Below are 27075 nucleotides of genomic sequence, written 5' to 3'. Positions count from 1 at the left end.
AATATTAAAGCAGCCACCCATCTGCCTTTTGAAAGTGTGAACATTAATTTAAACGAAAAACAATGATTATTTTTCAAATAAACATTTTTTTCCGATTTTTGAGAGCAGTAAAATGTATTTTGAATTAAGTAAGTTGCACAGATTCTTCTTTTTATGCCAATAAATTTAATTCAAAAAAAAAATATTTTTTCGACACCCTGTGTAAATAATTATGTTAATGTTTATATTACTGCATAGAGAATTGAATATTACCTTTCAAATGAGCTATCACATGACCCCTATTCTCATTTAAAAAAATCATCGATGACGTCATCACGCCCAAATGGGTGACGTCACTAGTATGATATAGATGCCAAAAAGTCGTAATTTAAAAATAAAAATCGACCTGTCTCGGGATTTTTTTCCAAAATCGTCCATTCTCGAAAAAATAAATTTATTCCAACCTTTACGTGTTCACTGTATATTACAGTATTACTCAACATGTGTACACTTACATCCCCCTCATATCCTTCTAAAACGAATCTCAAAGTCTCTAGAACATTCCATGCTTGTTGTATTATAGACAAAATAGTTAGGTGACGCTACCTTCAAGGTTTTCTTCATTTCCTAAATCTTCCTCAAGCACTCTTACTTCCGCCTCCGAATCGTCAGCAACAAACTCTTTGAACTAAAGATTGCGGATTGCAAGCGGGATGACCGCTTATATTTATTTTTCTTAAAATGTGTTTGTGTTGTGGTCGGGCAGCCAGAGGGTGTTGGACCCTTTACATCCACACCACGCTGACTGCCTATTTTTACCTACTTATTTTACTTTACATATTTTTAGTTATTTATTTTATCGTATTTTATTTATTTACCTATTTAATTTTATTTATATAAGTTTATAGTTCTTTCGAACAATTTTTTATTTTTCGGTTTTTCCTGTCTATGTTTTCTATCTTTTCTTTCTTCTCTGTCCTTTCTTTGTTTCTTTTCTTTTTCTTTATGTCTTTTCTCTTTCTTTTCTCTTCTCACTGTATCTCTGCTATTTTCTTCTCTTTTTCCTCTTTTTTCACTCTCGTTTCTCGCTTTGTGTTATGTTTTGTATCGTTTTCTGGGACAGTAAGTGTGGAAGGACCTTTTACATCCGACATACACAGACTGTCCCATTTTAATTTCCGAATTGAATGGGTGGATGAGTAAGCGTGTATAGATGAAAGTGTGAATGATTGGAGTTGAATGAGAGACAGTATGAAGGGGCGGACGAGAAAGAGTGCATAGATGAAAGTATGAACGACTGGAGTTACTCGTAACTGCCAACTGACATCTTCTGGTTAGGGAGATTTCGGGATTGGTGGCATCCTGGTCGCCCTACCTGCGCACGGGTTGCGCCGGACGGTCGCTTCGCTGACCGGCCTGGTGCCTGGCGAGGGCGGGGGGGAACAGCCGGGGTATCAACTTATCCATGGAATGCACGCTAAGAGTGCCAGAGGGGAGCTATGAGTAAGGTCGACGACGGGTCGAAAAAGAGGGGGTGGGTTTAGTCGGCAGGCGGCCCATGATACGGATAGGACGGACCGAATCCGACTGACCTGGGGCACCTTTACAGACGGTCTAGCGAAGATTTTCACCTCCCAAAAAAAAAGTAGGCCGGGGTTAGAAACCCAGCACCGGCGAGAACGTCTAGACATTTTTAAAACTGTCTATAGGCCTCAGTTCGACTCAGCCTGAATATAAATGAGTACCTTGGGTAAAACCAGGGCTAATAGGCGGTTATTACCCCTGGCATAGCACTGACCCTGTTACTTTCCTTGTCTACCGTGGCCCTAGACATAGCAGACTACCCTGCTATAATCCCAAAGCCGCGTTAGCAGTATAAAACGTGAGACTATTATTATAATATATTGTTCCTTACTGGAAAGCTCGTACAGTGTAATTTGACGGCCCCAATCTTTGACGGCGGGATGACCTAAGCGGTCATCCCGCTTGCAGTCGCCTCTTTTTTTCTTCGTTGTGCTTTATTGTCTTTGTGACGAAGGCAATGATCAGCTCAAAGTCTCGTTTGCTATCGATAGCTCTATTGATCAGCTCATGGGGCTCGCCTAGGGGAGATCTAAGGCCCAGCTGCAGTTCGGTACGCCCCGCGCGATACGCAGGGCATACGAACACGACATGCCGCGCGTCATCCACCATCCACCACCCCACACTCGGGACATAGATCGTCCCTAGTTTTCCCAATACGGTGGGTATATTGTCGAAACGATCCATGCCCCGTCAAAAACTGTGTAAAGTAGTAGTTGACATCCGTACCACCTCACTACATCCGGGATCAGGGATCTCGTCCAGGCGGCCTTTCCGACTCCGTCTGTCCATTCCCTCTGCCACGTCTCTAAACTTCTAGCGTGAACGGCAGTAGCTCAATGGCATGATCACTGGCCTCATACGCCAGAGCACGCGGGTTCGAGCCCTGCCAACGACAATCAATTTTTTATTTCTAAAAATGATACGAGCCGTTTTGCCTCAGAGAGCACGTTAAGCCGTCGGACGTTGAATTTTTTAATACTACTGACCCCACACTGAGTACAGCACTACAAGAGAAGCGAAATGACATCGCTTACTTATCAGATATTTTTGAAAAATTAAATGAAACGAATCTGCAACTACAAGGGAAGAACACAAATATGACCAAAGTGAAGGGAGTAGTCGGAGCATTCATTGACAAATTATTTATTTTTGAAGAAAATATACAGAGAAGATATCTGACCAAATTCCCCAACTTGAAATTTTCTTGTGGTCATTCTGATGATCTTCAAACATATTGCCTCCACCTTCAAACATTGAAAGAAGATCTGCAGTCCTGATTCCAAGATTTGACTAGTCAAACAATGCCAACTTGGTTTATCGATCCTTTCAGCGTGGAAGTTTCAACGCCATGTCCTTCTGAAAGTCTGTTTCGGGAGTGTTGGTATAAAAGATTTTGTCCGCGGATAAAAGAAGTGTATCCAATCTTGTGGAATGCAATCAAATTACTATTATTAGCATTCCCCACAACATATTGTAGAGGAGAAAGGTTTTAGTTCTGTATGTTGAAAGCAAACAAAGAAATAGGCTCGACATAAGAGAAAGAGAGGATTTGAGGTTGCTATTGACCAACATTGAGCCAGACATAAAGAAATTATGTGAGGGACACCAGGCCCAAGGGAGAAATTAACCATTATTACTAACCACTTATCATTTTATGAAATGTAAAAATAAATAAATATTGTACTGATTATTTGTTTCAATTTAATTGGGGGGGGGGGGAGCGATTATAGTATTGGGCGATCATGGGAAAAAGGTTGGGAACCACTGATCTACCACATACGGCGATTGTTATAAGGAAAAAAGTTGGGCGTCTCGTCAAAATGAAGCTACTCACGAAAAATTAGCTTGTTAGTAGTAGATGGTGAAAATAGGCCTGGGATCACTGACTATATGTAATATACTAAACATTGTAATTAGAAATAGTCACGTTAAAATTACCAAAATACAAAACCATAAGTTATTTTAAAGTAGAAGTCCAATCGTTATTTTAAAGTCGAAGTAAAGTGTATATATAGGGTGAGGCAGATAACTGGCCTATTAGAAATATCTCGAGAACTAAAGGCAACAGAATCATGAAAATTGGAATGAAGGGGTTTTGAGGGATGATCTATTAAATGAAAATATATTCATCTCTTTGCAACTTCCGGTTATACCGGAAGTTGCTTATAACTTCCGTTTTTTTTAAATGGGACACCCTGTATATTTTTACATTTTTAGATTCTCTTCGATGCCTTCTTTCTTAAAATATGAGGTTTTGTAATATTATACAGGGTATTTTAAAAGATAATTACGTTTTTTTATTAATTTCGTAGCAAAATTCACACCCTGTAGAATTGTAGTAGTTTGACATCTAAAACTCTACTTACGTTCAAATGATTTTTAATATACTCTACTATTGTTAAGAATCATTAGTATAGCTAAATTCTTAATTTTAGTATACAGGGTTGGTCGAAACTCGGAATGAGTATTTTCTGAGTTTTCTTAAATGGAACACCCTGTATTTTTTATTGTAATGAATTGATATTTTATGGTACTTTTGTATTTCTTAAGCATTCCCTATACATAACTGCTTTAATTTGTGAGTTATTGGTGATTCAAGCTAAACATTAATTGCAACAAAAAATACGTAAAATTTTATTAGGGTGGCCGTGAAAATACTCAATCCCAAATAATTTTTCAGAAATAAATACATATTAATCCAGACTGGTCCTTAAAATTACCAATAATGGTTTAGCTATCAAAATACCTACGTAGTTAAGATTGTTGGTGCGATTAACAATTAAGCACAAATTAAAGCAGTTAGGTATAGGGAATGCTTAAGAAATAAAAAAAGTACCATAAAATATCATTTCATTACAATACTAAAATACAGGGTGTTCCATTTAAGAAAACTCAGAAAATACCCATTCCGAGTTTCGACCAACCCTGTATACTCAAATTACAAATTTAGCTATACTAATGATTCTTAACAATAGTAGAATATATTAAAAATTATTTGAACGTAAGTAGAGTTTTAGACGTCAAACTACTACAATTCTACAGGGTGTTAATTTTGCTACGAAATTAATAAAAAAACTTAATTATCTTTTAAAATACCCTGTATAATATTACAAAACCTCATATTTTAAGAAAAAAAAACATCGAAGAGAATCCAAAAATGTAAAAATATACAGGGTGTCCCATTTAAAAAAACGAAGTTATAAGCAACTTCCGGTATAACCGGAAGTTGCAAAGAGATGAAAATATTTTCATTTAATAGATCATCCTTCAAAACCCATTTATTCCAATTTTCATGATTCTGTTGCCTTTAGTTCTCGAGATATTTCTAATAGGCTGTTTATTTGCCTCACCCTGTAGAGTAATAGAGTAATAGAGTAATAAAGTACAATTAATTAAAGTAGAAGCATTTAAAAAATACGAGAACAAAATAAAGGGTAGTTTTGATACCTTCGCTATATCTCTCCAACTTTACAAATACAATTGCTTAATTATTATTAGTTAATACTTTATCTTTAAATATGCAAATATGGTAGTACTAGCCTTGACTATATAATATAGAAACAGGAATTAATTACATAATATTACCAATACTTCACAAGACTGCTATTGTGCTATTATTAAGTAAATCATATGTTTGCTTTAACTATGAATGTTAAACGCATATCCGATTTTAAACGCAGGTCACGTAAGACTTTGGTTTCTTGAATGAATTACACTATGATTGAAGTACATATTATTTTTTAACCCGTTGATGCTCAAAGGACACCACAAACATCTGGAGAATATAATGTCACTCAAATGAAATGCAATTTACATGAATAGATCCGTCTGGTATCCGTAAGATTCGTAAAATCGTTTCATATCATTGCGTTAACCCTGAATTTTTATTAATAATGGCGTAAATTGATATAAATAAATCTAAAATCAAATAAGAATGTCCGTGACTCAACGAGAGAAAAGAAATTTTGTGAATCGCCAGTTCATACATCATTCTTAAGATATTAAGGCAGAGGCTCACTCTTATTTTATAGATAATTTTTGTAAGTATAATTTGGTCAGTCGTACAAATGGATATAGTTTCTCTAATCGGCTTAGCTCACGCTGGGTTATGCTGTTTTCAATAGCCACTAGACTAATAATATTTATTAACTTCAAAAATGTGCTTTAGATAAACTTTAATTACAATTTACGCCGTTACTAATTAAAATTCAGTCATCATTCTCTTTGCCTTATCCCTATGCGGGGTCGGCTTCCCTAATTGCATTTCTCCACACAATTCTATCTTGGGTCATATCAATACTAATCCCCTTTACCAACATGTCCTGTCTTGTCGTCTCCCCCCAGGTCTTTGTTCTTCCTCTCCTACTCCTTCCAGGAATCTGCACTTCAGATATTCTTCGTATTGGGTGATTAACGTCTCGACGTTGAACATGACCACACCATCTTAACCTATGCTCTCTCATTTTGGCATCAATTGGTGCCAAACCTAGACTTCCCCTAATATACTCATTTCTAATTTTATCCTTCTTTGTCACTCCACTCATCCATCTAAGCATTCTCATTTCCGCCACATGCGTTCGTTGTTCCTCTTTCTTTTTCACTGCCCAACATTCAGTTCCGTACATCATAGCCGGTCTTATGGCTGTTTTATAGAATTTTCCCTTCAGCTTCATTGGAATTTTTCTGTCACACAACACACCACTCGCTTCTTTCCACTTCATCCATCCAGCCCTAATTCTACTGCATGCATCTCCATCTATTTCTCCATTACTCTGTAATACCGATCCTAGGTACTTAAAACTATTGCTTTTCACAATCATTTCACTATCCAAAGATACCATTTTATTTGTAGTAACTCTATCTTTAAATGAACATTCCAAATACTCTGTTTTTGTCCTACTAAGTTTTAAACCTTTTTCCTCCAGAGCTTGTCTCCACTGTTCCAGTTTTTGTTTTAAGTCTCTTTCACTATTTCCTATTAACACTACATCATCAGCATACATTAGCCACCATGGAATGCTACCCTGTAGTTTCGCTGTTATCTGGTCCAAAACTAATGAGAATAAATAAGGACTAAGCACCGAGCCTTGGTGCAATCCTACTTTCACCTGAAATTTATCAGTCTCTCCCACACCTGTCCTAACACTAGTCGTTACTCCCTCATACATATTCTCTCACAATCTTTACATATTCGCCAGGGACTCCTTTCTTATTGAGTGCCCACCACAGAATCTCTCGAAGAACTCTATCATATGCTTTCTCAAGATCAATGAATACCATATGAGCGTTGGTCTCTTTATTCCTGTATTTTTCCATCAGTTGCCTTACAATGAAAATTGCATCTGTTGTTGATCTGCCCTGCATAAAGCCAAATTGATTATCGGATATTTCGGTTTCTTCACTTATCCGTCTATCAATTACTCTCTCCCATATTTTCATGGTGTGACTAAATAGTTTTATAGCCCTGTAGTTTGTACATTGTTGTATATCTCCCTTGTTTTTGTAGACAGGTACTAATATACTGCTTCTCCATTCGTCTGGCGTTTGTCCAACTTCCATAATTCTATTAAATATACCTGCTAGCCAACTTATTCCTGTCTCTCCCAATGCTCTCCATACTTCCCCAGGAATATCATCTGGTCCGACTGCTTTTCCTTTCTTTATTTTTTGAAGCGCTTGAGCCACTTCCTTGTTTGTTATTCTGGTAACCATTGCTGTTACTGTCTCCATTAACTCCACAGACTGTCTGTCAACTTCTTCATTTAATAAACTTTCAAAATACTTTCTCCATCTCTTTTTGACATCCTTTTCGTGAATTAGTATTTTGTTATTTTCATCTCGGATACATCTAATCTGATTAAAATCTCTTGCTTTCTTTGCTCTCTGTTTGGCTGTTTTATATACAGTCCGAAAATGAAAGAATACTAACGAACAATCACATCAATCACTTATTTTGCATTTGCTGTCTCTTTCTATAAATAACAAACGTTTGTTACCTGTAGAAAAAGATAGCAAATACAAAATATCTGATTGATGTGATCGTTCATGGGTATTCTTTCATTTTTTCGACTGTATCTTTGCTTCGCCTTCCCTAGTATCAAGTTGATCGTATAGGTTTGAATACGCTTCTGCTTTAGCTTTTGCTACTGCTACTTTCGCTTCCTTTTTGGCAACCATATAGTTTTGAAGATCTATGTCCGATCTGCTTTCTTGCCACTTTTTATATAATTTTCCCTTCTCTTTTATTTTTCCTTGTACTTCATTTGACCACCACCAAGTCTGTTTATCCTCAAATCAAAATCAAATCAAAATCACTAATCAAAATTCAGTGTTGACGCAAATATATGAATAATTGTAATTTCGAGACGAATCTAGTCGTGAAAATTTTATTGCATTTGAGTAACATTATATTTTTCATTAGATGTGCGGTGTCCTTTATAATAAAATAATTTGCAAAAATCTTTAGTATTGTTATATTCCAAATTGAGCATCCCAAGTACCCCAAAACACTTCATGAAGCAGTTATTGCACGAAATCTGTCAATACCAACAAAACTCGATATCGATACCACCCTGTTTGGCCAATTAACCATGCCATTTTAATACAATTTAATTGAAATAAACCTCTTTAATTGAAAATACGGTATATTTTCCGTTTCGATTTCCACCTCGGACATCGTTTTCAAAATTTGCGTTTAGTAGATAGTAGATCGTGTTAACATAAAGACAAGAACACATAGCCCTACCAACCAGAGAGAGTAGTCACTAAGTTTACAAAAAGTCACTAAAAATTTTTTCATTTCACTTTCTTCTGAAATATGGCGTCCGACAACTGGAGTACCCTTAAAAGTTTGTCGGGCACTATTACCAGTATTTTTATCAAACAATCCTGCAAAAAAATCATCATTTATGACCTCATAGTACGCTCCCCATAGAGGATGGTGCACGCATCATAAAGAGTCATACAATTTATGAGGTATTCCCATCTCGGCTCACTATAATCCTTTAGCTCTTTATGATACCCCAGGTACATTTTAAAAACCCCCAGGTCGGCTCGAAGATTAACAGGTAGGTATTATTACCCCTTAGTAGGTATAATAATTTTATCTTGGAATACAGAAATGTACAGAAATTTTGGGTTCTTTGCGAATTTAAGAAACAGTTTCCCTTGGTTGGAAATGTTGGCCGTGGAATCGATTTCGCTACTGATACATAGGATAAAGCTTGGTTAGATGTTTGAGACATATTGACTGTTTGGATTCAACATAGTTGAAGGTACGCTAATGTCACTGTTTTTGCACTATGTTTTACATAGCACGACAAAACACAGAACGATGTGACTCGCTCGACACCTCGTAGTGGAATCAATTTATCTTTCAATTAATTACTAATTCAGTATTTTCATGTGACAGTGATTTAAAATTTTTAATATCCCATCAGCCGAGCTGGTATAATCGGGCAGTTTAATCTTTGCGCCGACTTGGGACATTTTTAAAAGACCTACCTGTTTCTTGGTCCGAGATAGACACTGCCCCAATTTATACCCTCACCTCAGCTGATTTTTGCATGACTGCTTGATAAAAATATTTACGATTAACTGATAATATTGCCCGACAAAAAATGTTTAAGGACTTGTGGGACTTTAAGCACTTGTAGGACGCACCAAAGTTTAGAAACTTCTATATTTACGAAACGCACCCTTCCGGAAATTTTCCGAAATAGAACATTTGTCCGACTCAACATGAAAAACTGAATAAAAAAGTCTCATGAGGGAGATAGTAATTTTTTTTAAATGGTGGCCCAAGACCTATTTAGATCGACAATCCAAGTGTAATAATATAAGACTTCCAGATATAGTATTTTTACTACAAAATCGATATCACGTAGGTTAAAATTTTTGACGTAAGAGAACTGTCAAAACGTTAGAATGTGACTTTTCATTATTGCCATGTTTATAATAATACGTAGGGTACACGATATTACGTAGGTTAAAATTTTTGACGTAAGAGAACTGTCAAAACGTTAGAATGTGACTTTTCATTATTGCCATGTTTATAATAAACATGGCAATAATGAAAAGTCGCATTCTAATGTTTTGACAGTTCTCTTACGTCAAAAATTTTGACCTAGTAATATCGCTTTTGTAGTAAAAAGACTATACTTACTTATTATATATACAGGGTATCCAGAAACTCTCCTGACAAACGAAGACCGGAGATTTCTCAGATAATTTTAAGATAATTTAACCCAATAATTCGCCTAGTCCGAAAATGCCTTTTAAGGGAGCTAGAACTCTTTAAATATGGCGTCTTGTAATTAGTTTTTTTAATGCCGCTAGAACGTTTCTATTTAGAAAAACGAAAACTGGTATGCCTATTTATCTTCCACAGATAGATCAATTTATCGATTCCATCAATTGCGAATTTCTACCGGTCATATGCGTCCGTTTTCGGTAGGTAAATGGTTATTTTATCGCATTACTTTTTTTATCTTTAATTTGTAGGCGTTTTTGACACTAGATTATTAAATTAATTATTGGTACTTTAGGTACTAAAAGTTACTCTTGCTTTAATTCGGTAAAATACACCGTTTTTTTAATTTTATTTTTCAAATTCAAAACACGAAAAATTTTCAAATGGATTTTTCTAGAAAATGGTGCATTCTGCTGACTTAAAGCAACACTACCTTTTAGTACTAGAATATCCCACATTTTAATACCTAATCCAGTGTAAAAAATGCTTAAATTTAAAAACAAAAAAATTACGCGATAAAATAACCGTTGACCTACCCAAAACGGACGCGTATGACCGGTACTAGAAATTCGCAATTGATAGAATCGATTTATCTCTGAAGATAAATAGGCATACCAGTTTTCGTTTTTCTAAATAGAAGCGTTCTGGAGGTGTTTAAAACTAATTACAAGACGCCATATTTAAAGAGTTCTAGCTCCCTTAAAAGGCATTTTCGGACTAGGCGAATTATTGAGTTAAATTGTCTTAAAATTATCTGAGGAATCTCCGGTCTTCGTTTCTTAGGAGATTTTCTGGACACCCTGTAATAATACGTAAAGGCAAATAGATTTATGTCTTATATCACAGGATCAAGAAATTCTCAAATCATAATATATTATGGGAATAATTAAAATAAAGAAAGAAAATTAAATTTTTATTCACTTATGATGGGGCCACAGTAACGTCAAATGCCGTTAATTAACGCATTATTTGCATTACAGAGATGGCAATCTTCTAATGTTGTTCTGAAGTTATTTTCTTGTGATATCTTAATGCAATTTACTATTTTTATTGAGAATACGCCACAATTTGAATTTAAAATAATGGTAAGGGAGCCCAAGCGGGGATTTTTGCAGTTACTCGAGCGCGTCAGATTATCATATGGGGAGAAACCTGGTACCCTGCAGATGTACATTTACCATATATTAGCTCTTAACACAGGGAAGTTCGTTAAGGGGGCCCGAAAAAAAAAATTATCCTCAAAAAAACTCGAAATTGTCAGATTAAGATAAGGTAAGTTAAGTAGATGCAAAAGAGTGTATATTTAAAAAATCTGACGATTTGAGCCAAGCGCAAGGAAATGGGCGAGTCCCAAAGTTCCACAAGAAAAAAGCGAATACGGTAGAACCCCGCAAATTCGAACTAATTGGGGGGACAGTCTGTTCAGATTCCGAAAAGTTCAGATTATCCGAAAGTTAGCTTAACTAATAATTCAAAGCTTTCGTCGCTTTGAATAATTGATTTTGAGTCGCTGCACCTGTCTCACTATCTCCCTCTTCCACCTATCTCATATTGATGTCACTGATGCAGAGCCAATGTCATTGTTTGTGTTTAGTCGAACGCGCTGCTGGCTAGATTTACAAATTGAAGAAGCTCCATTTTTCCACGCTCCATTACAAGATGACCTAGAAGTCGTACAACAGGATGAGAAAACGAAGAAGAAAGTGCAATTACAGAATGGATTGAAGCTGACGTCAATGGGCACCAAGAATTTACGGATGAAGACATTGTAGACTTGGTTTAACCATGATTTAACCTCAAGGCAACCCTAATGAAGATGAAGAAAGCTAGGAAGAAGTTTCCCTGTCTGGTTGTGGCTCTACGTTACGTGGAGCAGAACTCTGCTGCGTTACTGGTCAATGTAATGTTTATGCGTTTATGGGTTTACCATCGCTGCGTCAATTCGCTACACCTCCATGCATCAGAAAAAAGTGAGTGAGTCAAAGACCTATTAATCCTAGATTGTTAAATTTTCTGGTTTTACTCTGTATAATAACCATGTTTTTAAGTTTTTGTCTTGAATTTTTAATTTTTTTTTCACTTTCTGTTGGTTCGGATTTGCCGAACGTTAGGATTAGCGGGGTTCGGATTTGCGGGGTTCTACTGTATTTCGCGAAATGAATGACAGATCAAAAAACTAAAAAATATGTGCTCAAAATTTTTAAAAAATCTATCGAATGACACAAAACACGACTTCCCACGGAGAGGGGTGGGGGGGTAAATTTAATATTTTAAATACGAATCCCGCGATATTTCGCGAAATGAACATCAGATCGAAAAACTGTAAAATACACTTATTCAATATTTTTTGAAAAATCTATCGACTGGCACCAAATACGACCCCCCACGGAGGTGGGGTGGGAGTTACTTTAAAATCTTAAATAGGAGCCCCCATTTTTTATTGCAGATTTGGATTCCTTACGTAAAAATAAGTAACTTTTATTCGAAACATTTTTTCGAATTATGGATAGATGACGTTATAATCGGAAAAAACGATTGTTGGAAATGGAAAATTAAATTAAAAAATGGCAAGCGCCCATTAAATTGGAAAACTTTACTTAACTTTTTTTGGTCTTAGGACCTACTCTTCACAAACCAATAGGTCCCCATAACGCTCGAGTGACTGCACATTTAGCATACTTTGCTCCCCTACCATAAGTTTTTCTGGCGTTTAGATTTCCACTTCGGAAACAGCAAAAGAATAGTAAATAACAGCTTCTAACTTATAAATAAAGTCAAAACGTTAAAAAATCATTTAATTTGTATCTACATGGTAAAATTGGTACGAGATTGTAGAAACCACATGCCACATACAGGTTGCCAAAATCAATGTTATTAATGAATATCTTTCTTTATAAATAAAAAATATTAATTTAAGAAAATTATATCTGATGATTTCGAAATAGATCTTATTAATTCCAATCAATTAAGAATCGTCTACTCCTTAATCATTTTGTCAACTGCACTGCAATGTAAGAGAAATCAATAAAATTTTAATTTACTAATAGAATGGCTCATAATGCTATTCGGAATATATTTGAAAATTACAAGGAGCTAACACTTAATATAATGGGATAATCATAGAGACAAAAATTATAGAACATCCCGCCAAAACTTTTTGTGTCACAAAAAATTCTTAATTTATATGGCAAAATAATCTCTAATCTTCTACAACGACGAAAAGCCAGGAATGTATGACCAATTATTAGTATCATACTAGACACGGGGGATTATTTTTAATATTTTTGGAAGTAGGTAGGTACTTTTGAAATGCATAAGTTGAAATTTCAAAACACTTGAATTCAGTCTTATTGTCAGGTCAGTATGAAATATTTAATTTGTATATCTCACAAGAAAATAAGTAAGTAATAACAAAATCCGGATTAAAAAAGATCTGTTTCCTGCCATTATTCGCGTTTCAACTTCTCGCTCTATTTTGTTGTCATTTGTGATTGTTGCTCCTAGATATTTAAATTTTTTAACCACTTCGAAGTTGTGATCGTTTATTAGTTCAGAGAAATAAGGAAAAAAAAAATAGCCTGTTGGTGACACAACCCCGTCCAGGCCGAAACCAAATTTTTTGAAAAATCCACGAGGAAAATAAACTTCCTGTAGCTGGCTGTATACCATAAATCACAAAAATGCCAAGTTTCTTGTAAAAGGTATATATTAAAATACCCTAAATAAGGGTCAAAATACAAAACGTTTTCGGATTAAGGAATCCATCATCAGTGTTTAAAAGCCCTAAAATTAAGTATAACCTAATTAAATGAGATAAAAGTTAAAATTGACAGAGGTTTTCAAGAACAAGAGGTCATACTTACAAAATTTGCATGCCTGAGCCACCAAAATGTATAGGGTAAAAACCCTTTAAATGTAAATAATAAAGATGTTTTACATATTTATATAAAATTCATCGGATGTAATAGATAAACCTGGATGTTACCCAGGGCAACACAGGACTCTCCCCACGTGGTTGGAACTTTTTTTGGTGAAAACCTCACATATTGGATTTCAATGGCCAACTGACAAGTGAATTAAAGAGCAACCCGAAATGACACCAAGAACTGTCAATGTAACCTAGTTGTAATATTACTTCAGCCACAACGTTAAAGATTAATTTAAATGTTTTAAGATAAAAAACAGTATCAAATTTACAAATAGTAAAAATAAAAGATGTTCACAAAATATGAAAGATTTTTTCCCTAGAAATAATGCATTAATTAAGTATTCAAAATAGGGAAATGAAATGTTTACGTTACAGGAAGTTATGCAGTCAACAATACCAATAGGTGTTGTATTAGTGGTATAAAATTGTCAATACGATTAGACAAATAATGGTAAAGGCCTTATACTAGGAACACAAAATAGTATGTAATGTGTACATATGTGTACGATTTTAAGAGTATTGATGAAATGATAATTGTTTAATGACTGATAACTTTCTTGGTAGTCGACCCAACATAAATTGTATAAAGATAGAAAAAGTGATATGATAATTGTAAAAATACTGTTTTGTTTTTATCTGATATTTATCTGAAAATGAGACTAAAGTAACTTGATGAAACTGAGTCCTCCAGAGACCTGACATCAAATTGGTTAAAAATTAAATGGTTGTAAAATATGGGGGGGAGTAGGACGGTATGAGAAGTCTGACATAGTATGTTGTGATATTGGACCATGGAAGATGTGTAGTGTGTTGTTATGAAATAAGAGTTATCTAATCTATAAGCTATGAGATGAGGCTAAGAAAAAAGGTGGCTGGAATGAGACTCAATTCTGATGGATGTGGTTGTATATGTGATGTAGGAGCTGAATTTTGGAAAATTAAAGCTAATGTAAAATAATGAGGATGTAAGAGGATGAGGTACAAATGAATATTAAAGAGTTAAAGTAAGATGTTGCTTATCGACAATTGGGAGTGAAATAGATGTATGTGGTAGTCATGAATGGTGTAGCAGAGAAGAGGAAATTGTATCTGATGTGGTTTATGAAAAAAGTTGACGGTGTAAGGGTTGAAAATCTCGGTTAAATGACACATGGCGATTGACACAATTAGGACTTCTTTGCTTCTCTTTAACTATTTCTAAGTCTTCATACAGGTCCAATTTTAGGAAGTTTTTTTGTGAAATATTATGTAATAACGAGACATCTTCTGGGATATTAAGGGTATGTTTGTTTTTTACAAGATGTTGAGAGAAGGTAGAAGTGTTTTCTCTTTTGGTGTGCTCTAAGGAGCGTGAAGATAAGGATCTACAGGTCCTACCTATATATGTAGCGTCACAATCAGAACATTGTAATCTATACACACCACTACGATCTATGTAGTTGATAGGGTCTTTGGAATTGGTAAGACACTGTCCCAGATTGTTGGGCACTTTGAAAGAAATATGAGTATTATCAACTGCTCTTTTAAGAATATATCTAATGTCTCCAGAAAGACGTTCATGAAGATATGGTAAGGAAGCATATGAGGGTTTTAAGGTCAAGTCTCTAGGGAAAGCAGTCTCTCTCAAGACTCTAAGGTGTCTCTTTTGAATAAGTTTGTAGACAATATTAGGATCGTAACCGTTGTTGAACGCTATTTGACGAAGAATATTGAGTTCTTTATCATAGTTTGATGGTGATAAAGGAATAGTTTCAAGTCTATGGATGTAACTATGGAAAGCTGCATATTTATGTGACATAGGGTGGTTAGAAGATAAAGGTATGACATGATCAGTCTGTGTTGGTTTCCTATAGATACTGAAATCGAAATGGTCATCTAATCTGGTAATAGTGAGATCAAGAAAGTTAATTGATTGGGAAGATTCTAGTTCCATAGTGAACTTGATGTTAGGATGGATAGATTGACTTTAGAAAGCACTAGGTCAGCTGAATTAGAATTACCGGAAATGAAAAGCAAAATATCATCTACATATCTAAACCAATGGAGTATTTCCGGATTTTTCATGATAAGAGTGGATTCTAAATGATCCATGAAAATATCAGCTAGGAGAGGGGATAAACAACTACCCATGGCTAGGCCATCAGGTTGTCTATAAAATTTATTATTAAATACAAAGAAGTCTTGAGCTAGACAAAATTGTAGTAATTGGATGATGGAATTAGTAGTAGACGTAGTAATAGAGTTGGCTCTTAAAAGAGAATGTACCAGATTAATAGTTTCAAGTTTAGGGACAGAAGTTTTTACTTCTGTCCCTAAACTTGAAACTATTAATCTGGTACATTCTCTTTTAAGAGCCAACTCTATTACTACGTCTACTACTAATTCCATCATCCAATTACTACAATTTTGTCTAGCTCAAGACTTCTTTGTATTTAATAATAAATTTTATAGACAACCTGATGGCCTAGCCATGGGTAGTTGTTTATCCCCTCTCCTAGCTGATATTTTCATGGATCATTTAGAATCCACTCTTATCATGAAAAATCCGGAAATACTCCATTGGTTTAGATATGTAGATGATATTTTGCTTTTCATTTCCGGTAATTCTAATTCAGCTGACCTAGTGCTTTCTAAAGTCAACCTAATCCATCCTAACATCAAGTTCACTATGGAACTAGAATCTTCCCAATCAATTAACTTTCTTGATCTCACTATTACCAGATTAGATGACCATTTCGATTTCAGTATCTATAGGAAACCAACACAGACTGATCATGTCATACCTTTATCTTCTAACCACCCTATGTCACATAAATATGCAGCTTTCCATAGTTACATCCACAGACTTGAAACTATTCCTTTATCACCATCAAACTATGATAAAGAACTCAATATTCTTCGTCAAATAGCGTTCAACAACGGTTACGATCCTAATATTGTCTACAAACTTATTCAAAAGAGACACCTTAGAGTCTTGAGAGAGACTGCTTTCCCTAGAGACTTGACCTTAAAACCCTCATATGCTTCCTTACCATATCTTCATGAACGTCTTTCTGGAGACATTAGATATATTCTTAAAAGAGCAGTTGATAATACTCATATTTCTTTCAAAGTGCCCAACAATCTGGGACAGTGTCTTACCAATTCCAAAGACCCTATCAACTACATGGATCGTAGTGGTGTGTATAGATTACAATGTTCTGATTGTGACGCTACATATATAGGTAGGACCTGTAGATCCTTATCTTCACGCTCCTTAGAGCACACCAAAAGAGAAAACACTTCTACCTTCTCTCAACATCTTGTAAAAAACAAACATACCCTTAATATCCCAGAAGATGTCTCGTTATTACATAATGTTTCACAAAAAAACTTCCTAAAATTGGACCTGTATGAAGACTTAGAAATAGTTAAAGAGAAGCAAAGAAGTCCTAATTGTGTCAATCGCCATGTGTCATTTAACCGAGATTTTCAACCCTTACACCGTCAACTTTTTTCATAAACCACATCAGATACAATTTCCTCTTCTCTGCTACACCATTCATGACTACCACATACATCTATTTCACTCCCAATTGTCGATAAGCAACATCTTACTTTAACTCTTTAATATTCATTTGTACCTCATCCTCTTACATCCTCATTATTTTACATTAGCTTTAATTTTCCAAAATTCAGCTCCTACATCACATATACAACCACATCCATCAGAATTGAGTCTCATTCCAGCCACCTTTTTTCTTAGCCTCATCTCATAGCTTATAGATTAGATAACTCTTATTTCATAACAACACACTACACATCTTCCATGGTCCAATATCACAACATACTATGTCAGACTTCTCATACCGTCCTACTCCCCCCCATATTTTACAACCATTTAATTTTTAACCAATTTGATGTCAGGTCTCTGGAGGACTCAGTTTCATCAAGTTACTTTAGTCTCATTTTCAGATAAATATCAGATAAAAACAAAACAGTATTTTTACAATTATCATATCACTTTTTCTATCTTTATACAATTTATGTTGGGTCGACTACCAAGAAAGTTATCAGTCATTAAACAATTATCATTTCATCAATACTCTTAAAATCGTACACATATGTACACATTACATACTATTTTGTGTTCCTAGTATAAGGCCTTTACCATTATTTGTCTAATCGTATTGACAATTTTATACCACTAATACAACACCTATTGGTATTGTTGACTGCATAACTTCCTGTAACGTAAACATTTCATTTCCCTATTTTGAATACTTAATTAATGCATTATTTCTAGGAAAAAATCTTTCATATTTTGTGAACATCTTTTATTTTTACTATTTGTAAATTTGATACTGTTTTTTATCTTAAAACATTTAAATTAATCTTTAACGTTGTGGCTGAAGTAATATTACAACTAGGTTACATTGACAGTTCTTGGTGTCATTTCGGGTTGCTCTTTAATTCACTTGTCAGTTGGCCATTGAAATCCAATATGTGAGGTTTTCACCAAAAAAAGTTCCAACCACGTGGGGAGAGTCCTGTGTTGCCCTGGGTAACATCCAGGTTTATCTATTACATCCGATGAATTTTATATAAATATGTAAAACATCTTTATTATTTACATTTAAAGGGTTTTTACCCTATACATTTTGGTGGCTCAGGCATGCAACTTTTGTAAGTATGACCTCTTGTTCTTGAAAACCTCTGTCAATTTTAACTTTTATCTCATTTAATTAGGTTATACTTAATTTTAGGGCTTTTAAACACTGATGATGGATTCCTTAATCCGAAAACGTTTTGTATTTTGACCCTTATTTAGGGTATTTTAATATATACCTTTTACAAGAAACTTGGCATTTTTCAAATTTTTTGAGTAATATTAACATCTATAATAATAACCTATATATTTCCTGCAGCCGATTTTGATGATATACATAGTTATAAACAAATGAAGATCAAAAAACGGTAAATTTTCGCTTTTTTCGTCTATTACTAAGAAAATAGTCATTTTAAACAAATTTGAGAGTAAGAAACTCATAAACGGTATAAAAAACTTCAATATGGCGTTTGCTTAATATGTCTATCCTTATTGGTTGCTTAGAAAATTGCAAAATAAATCATAAATTTTGAGTTTTTATAAATATTTATAACTTATATAAAAATTAACTTAGAACCTTCTTATTACACGGAATGCTGAGACTTATGGTGCTTAATTCATACCCTAAATTTCGAAGAAATTGGCCAAATAGTTTAAAAGTTATTTAATTTGTATATCCCAAATTTATTTTTTTTGCAACACTAAGTCAAAAAATGATGAAGCTACAGTAATACTTTGGAAAATAATTATAAATATCGCAAAATTATTTTGCAAAAACATGTGAATTAAAAAAATGGGGGGGCTAACTTTGTCCCTAATTGTCCTAGGACAGTTGTTTTTCTTTCTAAATGTGTATAAAAATTCAGTCTTTCTAAATATGAAAAAATAATTTTTCTACAGGTAACGGTTAAAAAGTTATTCTAATTGTTTATAAGTAAGCAAAAAATCGACATGTTTTTTCAAAATAATTTTACACTGTTTAAAATTATTTTTTGTCATTTATTTTTAATAAGGGTAATAGTATAAATGTTCTTCTTTCATAAACTGTCCGAAGTATGATTGTAGCCTCATAATTTTCTGACTTGTAGTGTTGCAAAAAAAAATGAATTTGGGAAAAACAAATTAAATAACTTTTAAACTATTTGACCAATTGCTTTGAAATTTAAAATATAATTTAAGTACAAGAAGTATCAGCATTCCGTGTAATAAGAAGGTTCTAAGTTAATTTTTACATGAGTTATGAATATTTTTAAAAACTCAAAATTTATGATTTATTTTGCAATTTTCTAAGCAACTAATAAGGATGGACATATTCAGCGAACGCCATATTGAAGTTTTTTATACGATTTATGAGTTTCTTACACTTAAATTTGTTTAAATTGCTTAACTTTTTGGTAATAGACGAAAAAACGAAAATTTAGCGTTTTTTGATCTTCATTTGTTTATAACTATGTATATCATCAAAATCGGCTGCAGGAAACATATAGGTTAATAATATAGATGTCCATACTACTCAAAAAATTTGGTTTCGGCCTGGAGGGGGATGTGTCACGAGAAAAATCTTATTTCTCTGGACTATATAGCAGTGTTTTTCAATCTTTTTGATTTCGCGACCCCTTTGCAGGTTGAAATATTCTGGTGACCCCCTGGTGTCATAGAAAGCCAAAGAATTAAATTAATTAAAAACTTCAAACGTCACGTAATAATTTTTTCCTATTTTGGTACATTTATCTTTTATTCACGCATCCCAACAATTAAAGAACAGCCAACATTTTGCTTTGTAGTTTGACGAATCTACAAATGTTTCTGAGTGTGCACAGTTTGTAGTATTTATGCGCCTTGAAGCAGATGAGAGTATCATGAGAAATTTTATTGTGCAAAGCACTTCCTGCAAAGACTACTGGCCAGTGTATGTACGATATGTTTTTAGAAAGCACTTGCGAATACAATATTGATTGGAGAAAATGTATCGCTATTTGTAGCGATGGAAATATAGTCTAAGAGCTGGGAGCGGATTTTGTGCGTGATAAGTAATATGGAAAAACTGTACGGGGATATGTTGAATTAGTTGTGTACATGACTTTCACCAACGGCCGGAAACCAGAATTGGGGTGCGAGGGTAGTTATAAGGGGTCAAAATCGCGGATTTTATTATTTTTTTTATGACGCTCATGATCGAGATAGTGCACCAAAATTTGGGAATAAGTAGGTCATGACGTACCTAAGTAAAATCTCTAGAGGCTCAACGCTGCGTGGCCGACAAAGGGGTGGGGGTAGGGGTGAATATAAAAAATATAAGGGGTTTTTTGCGACGTTCGTGATTGAGATAGTGGACCAAAATTTGGGAATAAGTAGATCATGACATTACTAAGTAAAATCTCCAGCGGCGAAACACTGCGTGGGGGACAAATGTTGTGCCGGGTCACAAAAAAAATAATACACACTGCGACTTTGACCCCTTAAAACTACCCTCATTCCCAACTCTGGTTTCCGGCTCTGGGGCTTTTACTTAGCTAAGTCATGGTCTACCTATTCCCAAATTCTGGTGCACTATCTCAATCTAGCACGTCGCAAAAAACCCCTTATATTTTTTATATTCACACCTACCCCCACCCCTTTATCGGCCACGCAGCGTTCCACCCCTGGAGATTGTACTTAGTTACCTCATGACCTACTTATTCCCAAATTTTGGTGCACTATCTCGATCATGAGCGTCACAAAAAAAATAATAAAAACGGCGATTTTGACCCCTTATAACTACCCTCATGCCCAACTCTGGTTTCCTGCTCTGAGCATTTTACTTAGTTATGTCATGGTCTACTTATTCCCAAATTTTGGTGTACTCCCTCAATCACGAACGTCGCAAAAAACCCCTTATATTTTTTCTATTCACCCCTGCCCCACCCCTTTCTCGGCCACGCAGCGTGCCACCCCTGGAGATTTTACTTAGTTACGTCATGACCTACTTATTCCCAAATTTTGGTGCACTCTCTCGATCATGAGCATCACAAAAAAAAATAATAAAAACGGCGAATTTGACCCCTTATAACTACCCTCATCCCCAACACTGGTTTCCGGCTCTGGGGATTTTACTTAGTAATGTCATGATCTGCTTATTCCCAAATTTTGGTCCACTATCTCAATCACGAACGTCGCAAAAAACCCTTTATATTTTTTATATTCACCCCTACCCCACCCCTTTGTCGGCCACGCAGCGTTCCGCCCCTAGAGGTTTTACTTAGTTACGTCATGACCTACTTATTCCCAAATTTTGGTGCACTATCTCGATCATGAGCGTCATAAAAAAAATAATAAAATCCGCGACTTTGACCCCTTATAATTACCCTCGGCCCCAACTCTGGTTTCCGGCCGTTATTGAAAGTCATGTACACAACTAATTCAACATATCCCCGTATAGTTTTTCCCTATTACTTATCGGACTAATACGGACTCATTGCAAAATAAAAACGACAATGCCAAACATATCCGGGACACACTGATTTCTTCATCGACAGGCTTTAGCAGCTAAGGCAGTACTATGTAGTACCTTTTGATTTAAATGACGTGCTCAAGGAGGTAATAAAAATTGTAAATTCTATCAAAGGTAAAGCTTTGCAAAACGGGGTGAAGATATGGGCTCGCTTCATCAGAATCTCCTTTATCACATAGAAGTCAGGTAGCTATCCAAAAGAAAGGTATTGCCAAGAGTTCTGGAACTGAGAGCTGAATTGTTAATGTTCTTACAAGATGCAAAATCTAAATATGCTTATCGTTTTTCTGACCCTACTGGCTCTTGAAATTAGCATTTTGGCAGATCTTTTTAGTCACCTCAACAGTTTGAACAATGACCTTCAAGGAAGAGAAGAGCATATTTTAACAGCTAAAGATAAAGTAAAAGCATCTCACACAAAACTTCGTTTGTGGTCAACCTCTCTGCAAAACAAAATGCTTAAGTATTTTCTATGTGCTCAGAAATATTGATGAAGATAATGCAACATACCAAAATTTTGCAGTATCGGTTCACATTCCTTGCATCATTCAGAGCTCGCATAAATTAGAGCTCGCTTATAAGAGCAACTTTTGACATATTTTCCAGACTTGCACTCTGAAGCTGACAATGGACGCAGATGGATTTTAAAGCCTTTTTTTGACAAATCAATAGATCTGGCTGATAGCACCAAAAAAATGAAAGAATGTCTTCTAGATTTAGCTGCTGATGGCATGGTTAAAATGGAATTTTATTCGCAAAGTGTCGACGTACTTTGGATGAAAAGAAAACACCAATATCCAGAGCTGGCAAAGGAAGCTCTTAAACTATTAGTTTAATTCGCCACTTCATATTTGTGTGAACTGACATTTTCTTCAATGGTGGACATTAAAACTAAAAAGAGAAATAGACTGCAATTAGAAAATGATTTGATTATTAACCTTTCAAAAATACCACCACAATTTGATAAACTTTTGAAAAACAAGCAAGCACATTCTTCCCACTAAAATTGTGTCTGAAAACCTCAACTTTTTCTTTCAGTCAGCGACCCCCCGAGAAAGGACTCGCGACCCCCCGGGATCGCGACCCACAGATTGAAAAACACTGGCTTATAGTAATGTTTTGCCTTGTTCGCCGTCGTTCTTGTTTTGAGACTACTATGTATTTTGTTTTGTCTTTATTTATTTTTAGACCGATGTTTAATGCAGCTTCTTCAAAGCTCGAGAAAATATCCTCAATGTATAATGTTGATTGTGCCACTGCGTCTACGTCATCGGCAAAGGCGAGTATGATTTTTGCTCCCCGAGCAGTTATGTCTGGTTTGATTTTTGGATACATTTTTCGCATGACACATTCTAAGGCCACATTCTAACTATCTCTGAATAACGATATAGTCGATTTTCCATACCATTGCCTTAGATTTTTCAGCCATGATATTCTTCTTCTACCAGGACCGATAAATTTTGTTCGCTTAATCTTCGACGTACTGTGTCAGGTAAAATTATGGTATACCATGAACATCTACCAGTTTCCTAGTCAAAGCTGTAGCAGTAACTGTATAAACTGTTACTAAATAACTGTATAAAAACAGCTTATATTCTGATAAATATATTTAACTATAGGATCACTCAACAAAACTAAAAGGAGAGCTCTATGCTCTATGAATTTTCAAGTGTCTGGTTAATTTGCGGGTCAGTGTATTTGTAATATTTTGTATATTAAAAATTAAAACAGTACTTCAAAAAGCATTATTAAATTAGAAAGCTACTTTAAAATTTGAAATGTCGAGGAATTATTAATCTAAGATCAAATAACTTCCTACCTAATAAATAAAATGATAAATATTATCCTAAAACAAAGTTCTAAGATCTAAAGTTACCGCGTCGTAAATCCTCGGCATATACGTCGTATGAAATATATTACGTGTCCGTCCCTGTAGCGCAGCGGATAGCGCGTTGGACTTCTAATCCAAAGGTCGTGGGTTCGATCCCCACCAGGGATGCGCAGGTGGGTCCTTTTTGTTTTTTTTTATGTGAAATAAATATTAGCTTACAGTCGATGGAACATATTACAATTTTAAAATGAATATGTTTTTAATAAGATGTTGTTAATATAACATTTTCAATAACGAACATACATAAAAATCTATTTAGGACCAGAATAGGTAATGACTTATTCGAAGCGGCAATTAGAAACATACTGCCTTTCAACCCTAAATAGAAAGAATCATGAAGGAAGGTAAAAAACAACTTCATAAAGCCATTAATATTCGTTTTTCGTATTTTAATAAAAAATATTATTGTAAGTTTGTAAGTAATAAATAATGTTAGATTTTTTTTTAATTTCAATTGAATTCGTCCAGTTGCTCATCCTGTAGATTTTTGTGAGTAAAACATAACGGCAAAAGTGATAACCAATATTTGATAAAGCTCTTTACAGGAGAAGAAAAGACTATAGATTTTTTCTCTCAAAAATCTTCAGGATCCCATGTTTTTATTTTTATTAATTCTATTATGTTATAAAAATATCCCTAGACTGTTCCGATGCGTGTACATTTCCATTATTAGACAGGAAAATAAGCAAGAAATACACCATATTCGGGACACTGAAATATCCAGGCAGCTGGCAACTTTTTCAGTTATTGTAGACCTATAGGATGTTTCCTGCCTACAGTTCGCGTCCGTTTCTTAATTATTAACAATTTAGTGCAAAAAATGCGATATGAAAGTGCAATATTTTCGATTTTTTGCACTCCAAAAGCTTGAAAACCCTTGAAAATGCCGATTTTTGAAAGTTAAAAAGTGAATTTGCTGCTTCGCAAACTGCAAAACTAGTGAAAATCGTTATTTGTTAATAACTTTTATTAAAACTAACTTTTTAGTGTTTCACCCAAAGTTGGGCACTGGGGTTCTTAACAAACCTTTAAAATTTGAGACTGACCCATTAATAATTAGTTTAAAAGTTATTCTATTTGTTTATTCCAGAGACCTTTGTTTTGCAATAACATAAGACAGAAAATAATGAAGATAGGATAATTCCTGCGTATGCCAATTAGCCCAATCAACAGCCATTTTCTCGTGGAATTTTGAGAATCAAGGTCGATTTCCTTGAAAATTTATATTTATGTAGTATTTATATGTATGTATACACCGGTATTTTAGGCGTTAACGCCCTTCCGGTAGGGATCTATGGGAAAGTATCACCGAGACGCAAGGCCTTATCCCTTGCCGTACTGCTCCCTCATAGGCCGATCAGACGCCCGCATATTCCAGTCTAAGCGCCAGATTCATATTTAGAATTTTATACTGACGCGTTAGCCTTTTTGTTTTCCGATGACCCGGCTGGGCTCGAACTCACATACCTCACGGCGAAGTGAACTGGCGGTCAGCCGCTAGTCCCACTGAACTGTCCGATCGACCTTTGAATTTATAACCTTTGTCAAAATATTCCCTACGCCGAAGCGGGCTTTTGCCATGGGGGTGAAAACAACCCCATCTAGGGGATGAAAATTTCTTCAATCAAAATAACTGTATGGAAGTCGATAGACTGACCAATTCTGAGTAAATTTTGCTCTATAGCATTTTTTTGCAAAATTGATATTTTCCAGGTTATTAGCAATTGAAACTATGCATTTTTCATTGAAAAAACTCATGTTTTATAACCGTTTTTCATGAATAACTTAAAAAATTTTAATTTTATAGAAAAGATCATTAAGAGGAAACAGTAGCGATCAACAGGTAGCGAAAACGCGTTCCAAGATTGCGGCTGTAATTTTGAATATTTTTTCGAGATATTTGGCACACATATTCGTAATATAATAGAGAATGGCGGTACAGAGCCCAATTTGAAAAATATATTAATATGTGGAAATTACTCTGTAATTAAATACAATATTAAAAAAACGAGCCTGTACCGCCATTAAGAACAACAAAAAAATACACTTTCTTCAAATAAACTTTTTTATCCGATGCCTAGATTTTGTGTCATTTTGGAACTACTAAAATTTTTTATTTCATTAGTAGTTCCAAAATGACACAAAATCTAGACATCGGATAAAAAAGTTTATTTGAAGAAAGTGTATTTTTTTGTTCTTCTTAATGGCGGTACAGGCTCGTTTTTTTAATATAGTATTTAATTACAGAGTAATTTCTCAATTGGGCTCTGTACCGCCATTCATTATTATATTACGAATACGTGTGCCAAATATCTCGAAAAAATATTCAAAATTACAGCCGCAATCTTGGAACGCGTTTTGGCTACCTGTTGATCGCTACTGTATCACCTTAAGAACAAAATTGTAGCTTATAAAAAAACAAAGAGACTCGCGTCAGAAAGACTCATGTAAACCCAATGACGACTGAGTAAATTGCTCTTTAAAGGGTGGTTATTTTCGAAGAACCTCGAAATGGAGAACCTTCAATCTCAAATAACTCGAATGTGGTGCAATTTTTTGGGAAATCTTAACATACATCTTTTAGAGCTCCGTCAAACACCTTTCAAATGAGCTCTGATAAAAGTTTTTTACATAAGAACTGACTGACTTATGACCCTCTCAAATAAAAAGATTTTTTCTACGGGCAATATTTTTAAAGTTATTCTAAATGTTTAAAAACTACAAAATTTCAAAAATTTGGCATTAGAAATTTTGACTATATTAGATAATTTCTTTTATCTTTTTTTAATACATTTTGATAGTATCACTTTGCTACTTTCATTTGGCATACGCAGAATTGCCCTATCTTCATTATTTTCTGTCTTATGTTATTGTAAAACAAAAGTCTCTGGGATAAACAAATAGAATAACTTTAAACTAATTAACAGATCGGTCTCAAATTTTGAGTGTTTGTTAAGTACCCCAATACCCAACTTTGGGTGAAACCCTAAAGTTCTAATTTAAATTTAGTAAAAGTTATTAACAAATATAGATTTTCATTTATTTTGCAATTTGCGAAGCAACAAATTGACTTTTTAACATTTAGCAATCGGCATTTTTAACATTTTTCAATGTTCTAAAAAACCAAATTTTGTAATTTTATGTCTACTATTTAGCTTATTAATTAGGTGCAAAAAATCGAAAAATAGCGTTTTTTGCGCTAAATTGTTAATTATTAAAAAACGAACGCGAACTCTAGACAATAATTGCTTCCAAAAGATCTACAATAACTAAAAAAGTAGTTACTGGATATTTCAGTGTCCTGAGAAAATCCTTATTTCTCTGCACTGTATTTTTAGTCCAGGGTAATAAGGCTTTTCCCATG

General features: G+C 34.6%; 1 protein-coding gene and 1 non-coding gene across 4 annotated transcripts in view; one reads left to right on the top strand and one right to left on the bottom strand.

Moving 5' to 3' along the window:
* The window catches only part of LOC114332070 (protein yippee-like 2), a 368683-nt gene that overhangs the window by 47530 nt on the left and 294078 nt on the right, over positions 1-27075 (bottom strand). The window lies entirely within an intron of this gene.
* Positions 23747-23819, top strand: Trnar-ucu (transfer RNA arginine (anticodon UCU)). Its single transcript has one exon. It is a non-coding gene; the product is annotated as a tRNA-Arg (tRNA).

The sequence above is a fragment of the Diabrotica virgifera genome, chromosome 5 (assembly GCF_917563875.1).
Source record: "Diabrotica virgifera virgifera chromosome 5, PGI_DIABVI_V3a".
Classification (NCBI taxonomy): Eukaryota; Metazoa; Arthropoda; class Insecta; order Coleoptera; family Chrysomelidae; genus Diabrotica; species Diabrotica virgifera.
The sequence above is the reverse complement of the archived record's forward strand: the minus strand, read 5'-3'. Positions and strand labels throughout refer to the sequence as shown.